Source organism: Coenobita brevimanus, chromosome 111, assembly GCF_032717465.1.
Source record: "Coenobita brevimanus isolate Jiangsu-jjx chromosome 111, ASM3271746v2, whole genome shotgun sequence".
NCBI lineage: Eukaryota > Metazoa > Arthropoda > Malacostraca > Decapoda > Coenobitidae > Coenobita > Coenobita brevimanus.
In genome coordinates, this window is record NC_137064.1 from 23,860,843 (window position 1) to 23,871,267 (window position 10,425).

Below are 10,425 nucleotides of genomic sequence, written 5' to 3' on the forward strand. Positions count from 1 at the left end.
ACATCAGTGTTTGCGAGGTATGCAATTTCTGAAATTTATGTAACAGCAAACTAAAACCATAGAATTAACTGATTGTCTGATACCGGAAAATATTGGTCTAGAAGGAAAAAGGAATTCAATCAGTAAACCATCAAATTTGCTGGCGTTCATTGAGGTATAAGCCCTCTGAGATTTTTATAGTTTAAATATAAAAAGTCTCTTCAAAGATAAATAAAAAACATTGTGATGGTAGGAAAATAAATCAATACGTTAATAATTACAAAAACAGGCCATTGGAGTGAAGCTACAAACCCTTTCAGACCGGAAAGCCACGGGTACGAGGAATAAAAATCGTTTGTGGGCAGCGTGGGTACAGGAGCCCCGAGTTTCCCACGCCAAGAGGGGTTACTGCAGACATTATTTTTAAACTCACAGGCTACAGGAAATCCCTCTTAAGCTTTAAAAAATCGTCTGACGAAAGTAGGAAAGAAAGAGAGGCGTCCCCGAGTCGTGGGGGAATTAGGAAAGACTGCTCCCAACCATTTGACTGCGGGAAGTCACTCCTTAATCTCTTCAGTACGATAACGCCTCTCGATTCTTGTATTCTTCTTGCTTTCAGACGATTTTGTTCATTATGGAAGCTATATCTAACATCTCTAGTTCAGAAGATCTCCCCTAACAACAGACTATAATCGTTTGGAGGTAACGAAAATAAAATACAACACAAGTCATCGAAAGGGAAGGGATTAACTGGAGGGGTTAGATGCAGCCTTCATTAACCCCTTCACTATCAGACGGTTTTCCTAAGTTGAATAAAATCGTCTGGAGGCAGCAGGAATAAACTACAAATATAAATCACCGCAGTGAAGGAAGGGTGAGGCAAGGTGAGGTAGGATCATGCAGGGGCGGAAGGATGAGAGAAGGTGAGGCAGGGGAAGCAGGGCGCGGCAGAGTGAGGCAAGGGAAACAGAGTGAAAAAAAAGAAGGCAGAATGAGGAACTAAAGTGAAGCAGGGGAAGCAGGGCGAAGAACAGTGAGACAGGGTGAAACAGGGAAAGCAGGGCGAGGTAGAGTGAGACTGGGTGAAGCAGTGTGAGGAAGAGTGGAGGTAGGGAAGCTGCATAAGTGGCCAGCAAAGGGCAATTACCACTCGTCTTGCCACGGTGTTCAGAGTTCATATTGGGAATTAGACACACTCAGGTTACACTGGGTCCTTAGTGCACCGTCACCTTAGCACATCCATTAGCAGTAAAAACACGGCAAAAACCCTATAGGATTACAAGTTTTTTCAGTCGTATTTGTAACCAGTCTCACGTCCAAGTTAGGGCCCTCACTCTTTGCCCTGTATTTACGCTGGATTCTCTATTACACTTGCTGAGGAAAAAAAAAGCATAAAGGGGTATTTGCACTTTCACGGAAACTGCCTTAAAATTTTATAACTTTTAATAGAGCAAGAGAAACTTACTTTTATATTCTCATTATTTAAGTTAAATTATATATATATATATATATATATATATATATATATATATATATATATATATATATATATATATATATACAGAGAGAGAGAGAGAGAGAGAGAGAGAGTATATATTACAGGATGCTTAAAAATGTTAAAACACGTGTGGGACTAAAGTTTTTAGTGAAATAAAACTGAGTGAGCCGGTTCAGCAGATCCTGATAACAAATGTATGTTCATAGAGTCAGTCTCCATTTGTTCTTTACTTCAGAGGCAAGTTTTGTTGTCGTTTCAGTGAGTTACAAAGAAAAGTATGATAATGAAGAATTTTCCAAGTGACAATTTTTTTTTTTTTTTTAAGCATCCTGTATATATTCCAGACCTTCAATTGCCCCACCAGAAGCGAAGAAGCCCGGGGTTATGCGAATTGGTACAGATATTCGATTAAGACGGGTGACCGGTATTAGGTGAGTCGCAAACCCGGACAACTCTGGGATGCAAAAACCCTTCTTCGTCACATCCGTTTGTAGTATCTTAACCCACTAGACCACGAGGTATTTACTTGATTATAAGATTACAACTCAACATAGTAAATGGTTTCCTGTGCTACAGGAAAACTTTTGGGCTCGTCATTCAGTGCACAGGCACCTGAACGTAGCACAAAATCAAGTGAAGGGAAGGTAAAGCCCGCCCCCTCCCCCGACTTTTTTTTTTTTTTTAAACTGGCGATTCCGTGGAACACCTACTGGCAACAGACACGATCAGCCTGCATCCCATGTGAGAGAGTGCAGGCAGCAATGATACTGAGGTGCCAGACATGTTCCATCTTCATCACGTGCTACACCTAACCCTGCTAGTTCAAAAAAGTACATCGTGAAGTGAATAAAACCAGCTACAGACAACAAAAATAAAATAAATGCGTCATCAGATGGAAGGGGTTACTGAAAAAGGTATCCAGCAACCCCCTACCCTGTCTGAAAAATCTCCTCTAAGCTTCACAAAATCGTCTTAAGGTAGCAAAAGTAAAAGTTTAAATGAATAAGTCGGACTGAAGGTGGTTATGAAGGCTGTTTCCAACTCCATCTTGAAAAGTCTCACCTAGGCAAAAAAAAAAAAAAAAAAAAAAAAAAAGAAGTCTGAATGTAGCAAGAATAAATGTAAATACGCCATTGGAGTGAGGTGGGTAGGCTATCGTTGTGAAGAGGTTTCATTTAGAAACTCTCCCAAACCTTTATACGGTGCTGGAGAGGAGCGCCGTCACGTGGTGGCACTGCTAGCCTACAACTAGGGGGCTCCTCTACCTCATTATACAAACTTTCCATGAACTCTTTCCAACAACTGTCATTTGTATATACATTTTGTTTTTACCCATGCAGCTGGCAAACACTTCACAAATCAGAGTAAACTTTATAGTGAACAAAAAAAAAAAAAAAAAAAAAGTGAAAATAAACCACTCAATGAACCATGTTCATCTTGTTTATTAAAATCATCATCTTCACTTGTTCCACAATTTTGTGCTTTTGTAGCTGATACCATATAGCTCAATGACTCTTCATCCTTTCCATACCACTTCTTCGTGACTAGTACCATGATCTTTTAGGCCAAGTTTAAATGAAATGGGTATAGTTAGGATCTCTTATCAATAATATCCCAGGGCGTGGATCCACAAACAAGCCCACTGTCAGATCTCGCAGATGATATATTTAGTTATTAATTTATTTTATCATTTATTTATTTATTTAATTACTTATTATTGCTTTATTGTTTTATTTTATTTATTTATTTTTTATTTTTTGCAGGGTGAACAAGACACAAGTAAAGTCTCTGCACTCTCCTCTCCCTATCCTAGAGAAGCTAAAGCAGCTTCGACCCTACATGAACAGTGTTACCGTCGGTTAAAGAGGTTCCCTATCACCTTTCCCTTAGCGATTTATTTTGCTTATTACACATTAGAATTTTCCTTTATGTTATTCATATCTTGTTGCTACCGACACACACACACACACACACACACACACACACACACACACACACACACACACACAAGAACTAAGAAGCCATATGCAGAAATAAACTAGAAACAAAGAAGTGCTAGGGGAACCTCCACAGCCGACGAGAATACAGCTCCTGGACCTTCTTCAAGCATGATTTTTCCCGTAAATACCTGAAGAGGCATGTGCAAGTGGGGCAAAAATGTTCAAACCTCAAATATAAGCACAAATTGAGGAAGAAGGTAAAAACAACACTAGAAACACTCCTAGGGTTACCGTATGTGTTATGAGGACGGCTCTGTCTGCTGGTGTGGGTGTAGGTCTGGCAATGGGGAAGGGACATGAAGAATGGTGCGGGACAGACACTAACAATGAATGAGCCGTGGGTGTGGTAATGGAAATATGAAATGAATCAATCATTAGGAACAGACAAATAAAACTGACTTTGTCGTCCTCGCAACACGCAAGGAAACGAAAGAGGAGGGTTATATGTATCGGCCTACCATATAATTTTTTTTTTAAATGGAATTATTTGTTTTTATGCAAAGAAGAGGGAACCAGAGGCCACGAGCCCGCAAACCGTTCCTTCCAAGAAAAAAAAAACAAAAAAACAAAACAAAAGAGAGCCAAATTCATGATCCGTTCATTTCGAGATGCCTGGACACAATGCGTTTGAAAGACCGGAGATCATAGGAAGCAGGAAATACAGACACAGGGAGACAATTCCAGAGCTGATCTGTTGCATAAATGAGTAACGGATAACTCTTGCATTAGAGAGTTGGACAGAAAAGGGATGAGAGTTTGTTGCTAGACGAGTGCTACCCGCCCGTCGTAAAGGTGGAGGGATGAAAGCAAACAGTTCAAAGGAGCAGTGACCATTGAAGTAGCGATAGAAATAAGATAAAGATGCAACAGTGCGGCGGAGAAACAGAGGTTGAAGGGAGCCAGTAAGAGGAGGAGAGTTTATGAGACGAAAAGCCTTTGACTCCACGCTATTGAGAAGAGCTGTGTTTGGCGAGCCTCCCCACACATCATAGCTGTACTCTACACAGGGGCGAATAAAACCCGTGTATAAAGTCAACAACTGTGCAGTGGTCAAGAAGGTATGGAGTCGGCTTAGCACACCTAATCTCCTGGAAGCAGATTTTACAAGAGACATTCCAAGATAAGTCCCACGTGAATGAAACCCCAAGCATGTTCAACGATGATGCAGGACTGAGCTGGATATTATTAAACATTAGTGGGTACTCCTGTGGAAGATTTTGTCGTGATGATAGGCGTAAGAACTGTGTCTTTGATGCATTAAAAACAACAAGATTATTTTTACCCTAGTCAGAGATACGAGCCAAGTCAGACATTAGGTGTGCCATAGTCTCATCCCTTGTTTGTTGAAGTAACTGCTGAGATGGACGTTGCGGTAACCAAATGGAAAGGTGAAGGGTGGAGTCATCAACATACGAGTGGATAGGGTTAAATGTACAGCTTAGAAGGTTATTGATAAAAAAAAGGAAGAGAGTTGGTGATAGGACAGTGCCCTGAGGAACACCACTGTTGACAGATCTAGGAGAAAAACGATGGCCGTCTACAACAGTGGCTATAGAAAGACCAGAAAGGAAGCTAGAGATGAAGGCACAGATAGGAGGGCAGTTTGGAAATTAAAGATTTATGCCAGACTCGATCGAAAGCCTTTGAGACGTCAAGTGCGACGGCAAACCTTCCACCAAAGTCCCGAAAGGAGGATGACCACGAGTCTGAAAGGTAGGTGAGATGATTGCCAGTGGAGCGTCCCTGACGGAACCCATAGTGACGATCAAAAAGAAGGTTGTGATAGCAAAGAAGCTTTGAAATTTTTCTGTTAAGAATAGATTCGAAAACAATGGGTCAATAATTAGAGGGTTGGGAATGGTCATCCTTCTTTGGGACAGGCTGAATGGGAGCAAACTTTCAGCATAAAGGAAAGATACAAGTTGATAGACAAAGACGAAAGAGTTTACCTAGGCAGGGTGTAAGCACAGAAGCACAGTTCTTGAGAACAACAGAAGGGACTCCATCAGGCCAATATGCCTTATTAGTATTGAGGCCAGTGATGGCAGAAAATACATCAGCTGAAGTAATTTCAATGTCAGCCATGATGAAGTCAGAGGGGGGAAGTGATGGAGGAACAGCACCGGAATCGTCTAAGGTGGAATTGGAGGAGAAAGTCTCAGCGAAGAGATCTGCTTTATCAGTAGTAGAAATAGCTACAGAGCCATCAGAGTAGAAAAGAGGAGGGAAGGATGATGAGGTAAAGTTGTTAGAAAGGTTTTTAGCAAGGTGCCAGAAGGAGTGGGAAGAATTCGAGTTTGAGAGTTGAGAGCATTTAGTCGGATGAAATTATTTTTAGCAGAGCGAAGAACAGACTTAGCACGATTCCAGGTAGAAACATAAAAAAGATGTGATTCAGGGATGGGTTGGCTCTGGTACCTTTTATAAGCCCTCTCCTTGTTGCGGACAGCATTAGAACAAGCGCGATTAAACCAAGGCTTTCTTGCATTAGTCAAAGGATATGAGAAGGGACTGTATGCTTCCATGCCCGAGAGAATAACCTCCGTAATGTGCAAGGCACACTCAAATGGCTCCTGGCCATGTAAGCAATAGTCATTCCAGGGAAAATCAAACAAGTACTGACTGAGGGCCTCCCAGTCCGCGGCTCCAAAATGCCACGGTCGACGTTTCTTTGAAGGGTCCACAGGCTGTACTGGAGTGATAGGCCAGGTTAAGATATTAAAGTTGTGATTGGAAGAGCCCAACGGAGAGGAAAGATTAACAGTGTAAGCAGAAGGATTAGTTGTAAGGAAGAGTTCAAGTATGTTGGAGCTCTATCAAAGGCGGTCAGGGATACGGGTAGGGCGCTGTACAAGCTGCTCTAGGTCAATAAGGATAAAAAGGATGTTGTCTTGTTCACCAGGTGGATCAGTGAAAGGAGAGGAGAGCCTAAGGTGGTGGTGAACACTGAAATCTCCTAGAATGGGGATTTCAGGGAAAGGAGAAAAGGATAGAATGTGTTCCATCGTAGAAGTAAAGTAGTCGAAGGATTTTTGATAGTAAGCAGAATTAGTAGATAAGTAAACGGCGCAGATACATTTAGTCAGAGAATGACAGGAAAGCCGAAGCCAGAGAGTAAAGAATTCGGAAGAATCAAGTTCAGTAACACGTGAGCAAGAAAATTCGTTGCGTACATATACACATCAACCACCTTTGGCTTTGAAATGAGTATAGAGAAAGTAGGAGGATACAGAAAAGGGTTTGCCATCAGTTGCCTCAGACTGCTGGGGAAGAGAAGGTGAGGTTTGGAGGAGGTGAGGTGGTGCTCAACAGAGCGAAAGTTAGAGAAAAGGCCCAGAATGTTGCACAAATGAAGAAGGAGTTGGTCAGACAGTGGTTCCAGGCATCTCTTTGAGTCGTCACCGGGAGAGAGGCGGATGGTGGGGGCATTTATGGTTCCCCCCCCCCCTGGGAACTCCGAGGCTTGACTGAATAATGCTTCTTTTTTTTTTTTTTTTTTTTTTTGAAAAGGAAATGTAGTGTGTACTTTGCATGTAGTTTGGTGTTGACAGTTAGAGAAGCTTGTACTAGAGAGCATGCTGGCCAACTCTCTGTGTTACTGAAACACTGAAAAAGTTCAGCAAAGGGGAATGGTGAGGAACTATACCTCATACCAATTAATCTGGCCAGGCATGTATGGCAACACTGTTCCTGCCGAGATTCAGATTGGCTGGAGGTGTTTGTTCGATTTCGTTGTTGCTAAAACTGATACTCTCTTTATTATCAGATGTGATACTGAGTTTGTCGACAATACAATCGTCAAAAGCAATAAGAAATCTGCTATATACTTATCAACAATGAAATATTCGTAGGAAGATAGATATGAGTCAACAAAGTATTTTAACAGTCCAAGTCAAGGTCAGCACTCGAACAATTCCTTTAAATCTCTGACACTCCGTAATGTAACAGAAAATTAAGGAAACCTGCTTAATCTATGCGCTGGTATAACACATTTAAATTTTAAGATCAGTCCGTACTGTGATAATAGAGGGTATACAATGAAATAGTTTTCCTTTAGCCTACTTTGGTTTTTCGCGATTTTTTCAAACCTCCCTCCCCGCAGAACTCGTTTTTTCATTAGAATTTTTAATTACTCAGAGTTGTGGCACGATTTAAGGGTGCGGACTGATCTTAAAATTTAAATGTGTGTTATACCAACGCATAGATTAAGCAGGTTTCCTTAATTTTCTGTTACATTACGGAGTGTCAGAGATTTAAAGGAATTGTTCGAATGCTGACCTTGACTTGGACTGTTATAATACTTTGTTGACTCATATCTCTATCTTCCTACGAAAATTTCATTGCTGATAAGTATATAACGGATTTCTTATTGCTTTTGACGATTGTATTGTCGACAAACTCAGTGTCACATCTGATAATAAAGAGAGTATCAGTTTTAGCAACAACGAAATCGAACAAACACCTCCAGCCAATCAGAATCTCGGCAGGAACAGTGTTGCCATACATGCCTGGCCAGATTAATTGGTATGAGGTATAGTCCCGAGGGCTGATGAAACGGGAGCTCCAGCTCTACCTGTCATCAGCTTTCCAGGAGTACTGCCCTGCTCGACTGGTGCTACAGTCACCATTTCAAGAGTTGGGGACAAAAGTTCTCCCTGTGTTTCATCTGCTACTACTCACTCCTTCTGTCTCAATATTCGTAAGCTGAGAGGCTTGTTATGTATCTCTGCCCATAAGTAATTCTCTTTGATGCGATGCCTCAGGGAGGTAAGTGATAGACGTGCCCCAAGTATGAAGTAAACGATTCTTTTTTTGCACTTAATTGGCCTAAGATTGTCATCTCCCCATCATGAATGCCGAGTTATAGCACTAGATTATTACTAGAAAATGATGCTAGTCATGAAGCAGTGTTATGGAAAGTATGCAGAGCTCTAATGTTGTCCTAATCTCCCACTGAGCTACATCAAATAGCCTAGACTACAAAAAAAGGACGAAAATCTGGGACAAGTTATCGTGAAAATAGTACAGTAGGCGAACTTTTGTCTCTTGATTGCAGATAGGGTGAGGTAGTATCAGCCGCCGCGTGATGATAAAGGACCAACTACAACAATGCGTGGAAGCCTCACAGGTGATGCTAAACTACAGATAAAAACCCTTTCAACTGCATCGTGTTTGAACCAGTTCAACCCGATGACGTGTTTTATATTTCGCCTGTTACCCTGAATCAGCCCAAGTGTACAGTGTTAAAGAGCTTGTTACTTTGAAATTCGCCCTATTATTACAGCCCTTGTTACTTTGAAATTCGCCTCTGTTAACAGTATTACCGAGATTATTACTTTGAAATTCTCCCTATTATTACAGCCCTTGTTACTCTGAATTTCGCCTTTGTTTTCAATATTACAGAGATTGTTACTTTAAAATTCGCCCTGTTATTACAGCCCTAGTTACTTTGAATTTCGCCCTATTATTACAGCCCTTGTTACTTTGAAATTCGCCCTATTATTACAGCCCTTGTTACTTTGAAATTCGCCCTATTATTACAGCCCTTGTTACTCTGAAATTCGCCCTATTATTACAGCCCTTGTTACTCTGAAATTCGCCCTATTATTACAGCCCTTGTTACTCTGAAATTCGCCCTATTATTACAGCCCTTGTTACTCTGAAATTCGCCCTATTATTACAGCCCTTGTTACTTTGAAATTCACCCTATTTTTACAGTCCTTGTTACTTTGAAATTCGCCTCAGATTACAATATTATAGTGTTTGTTACTTTCACTCTCTGTTCTTTCTCACGCCTCCCCCCTCCCCACCCCCTCCCCTCAGCGATACTGTCATCAGTTTTAGAAGCTCAGCCTTGAATCAGGTGACGCCCCCTCACACTCTCTCTCTCTCTCTCTCTCTCTCTCTCTCTCTCACACACACACACACACACACACACACACACACACACACACACACACACACACACACACACACACACACACACACACACACACACACAACTAAACTCAGTCCCTACACATACCCCATCTCCCCAATCACACACACACACACACACACACACACACACACACCATACAAGCCTCGGCACACTCCAGGCCTCCACTTATCGCACAGGAAGATAAATGGCATTGAGTAAGAGTGGGGGCGGAACCGGTAATACTAATGGCCAGGGTTAGGCTGTAATAACCACACACCTGGACAGGCAGGGGGCGAGGCAGGCAGGCAGGTGAGGCAGGTAGGCAAGTGAGGCAATTGATGCAGAGGGGGTGTTTAGGGTGGGTCAGGTGAGGCATGGGAGGAGTGGGAGGTAGGGGGATGGATGGGGTGAGGCAGGTAGGCAGGTGAGGCTGAGGGGTGATAGTGGGTGGGTGGGGGGTGAGACAGGTGAGGAGGGAGAGGCCAGAGGGGAGGAAGTGGAGGCAAGGGGTGGACGGAGGTAAAGCAGGAGGTGAGGTAGGCAAGAAGGTGAGACAGAGATGTGGCAGGGGGTGGGTGAGGGTGAGGCAGCTGGCAGAATGTGAGGCAGGCGTGGTAGGGAAGGCAAAGTAGGCAAAGAGTAGGTGAGGGTGAAGCAGGGGAGAGGCACAGAGGGGGGGGAAGGGGGGAGGCAGGCAGGTTGAGGAGCACAACAGGAAGAGACACAAAGAGGGTGAGGCAGGAGGATGAGGCATAAGGGGATAATGTAGGAAGAAGGTGAGGCAGAGAGGGAGAGGGTCAGGCAGTGAAAGGGTGAGGTAGGGAGGGAGTTAGGTGGCGGGATAAGGTAGGGAGAAGTTAGTTAGGTGGGGGTAAGGTAAGGATGGAGTTAAGTGGGGGTAAGGTGGGGAGGGGGTAGGTGGCAGGATAAGGTACGGAGAGGGTAAGGTAGGAAGAAGGTGAGGTACGGAAGGGTTAGAAAGTGAAGGTTTAGGATTAGGGAGGGGGTGAGGAAGGTTGTGAGGGAGT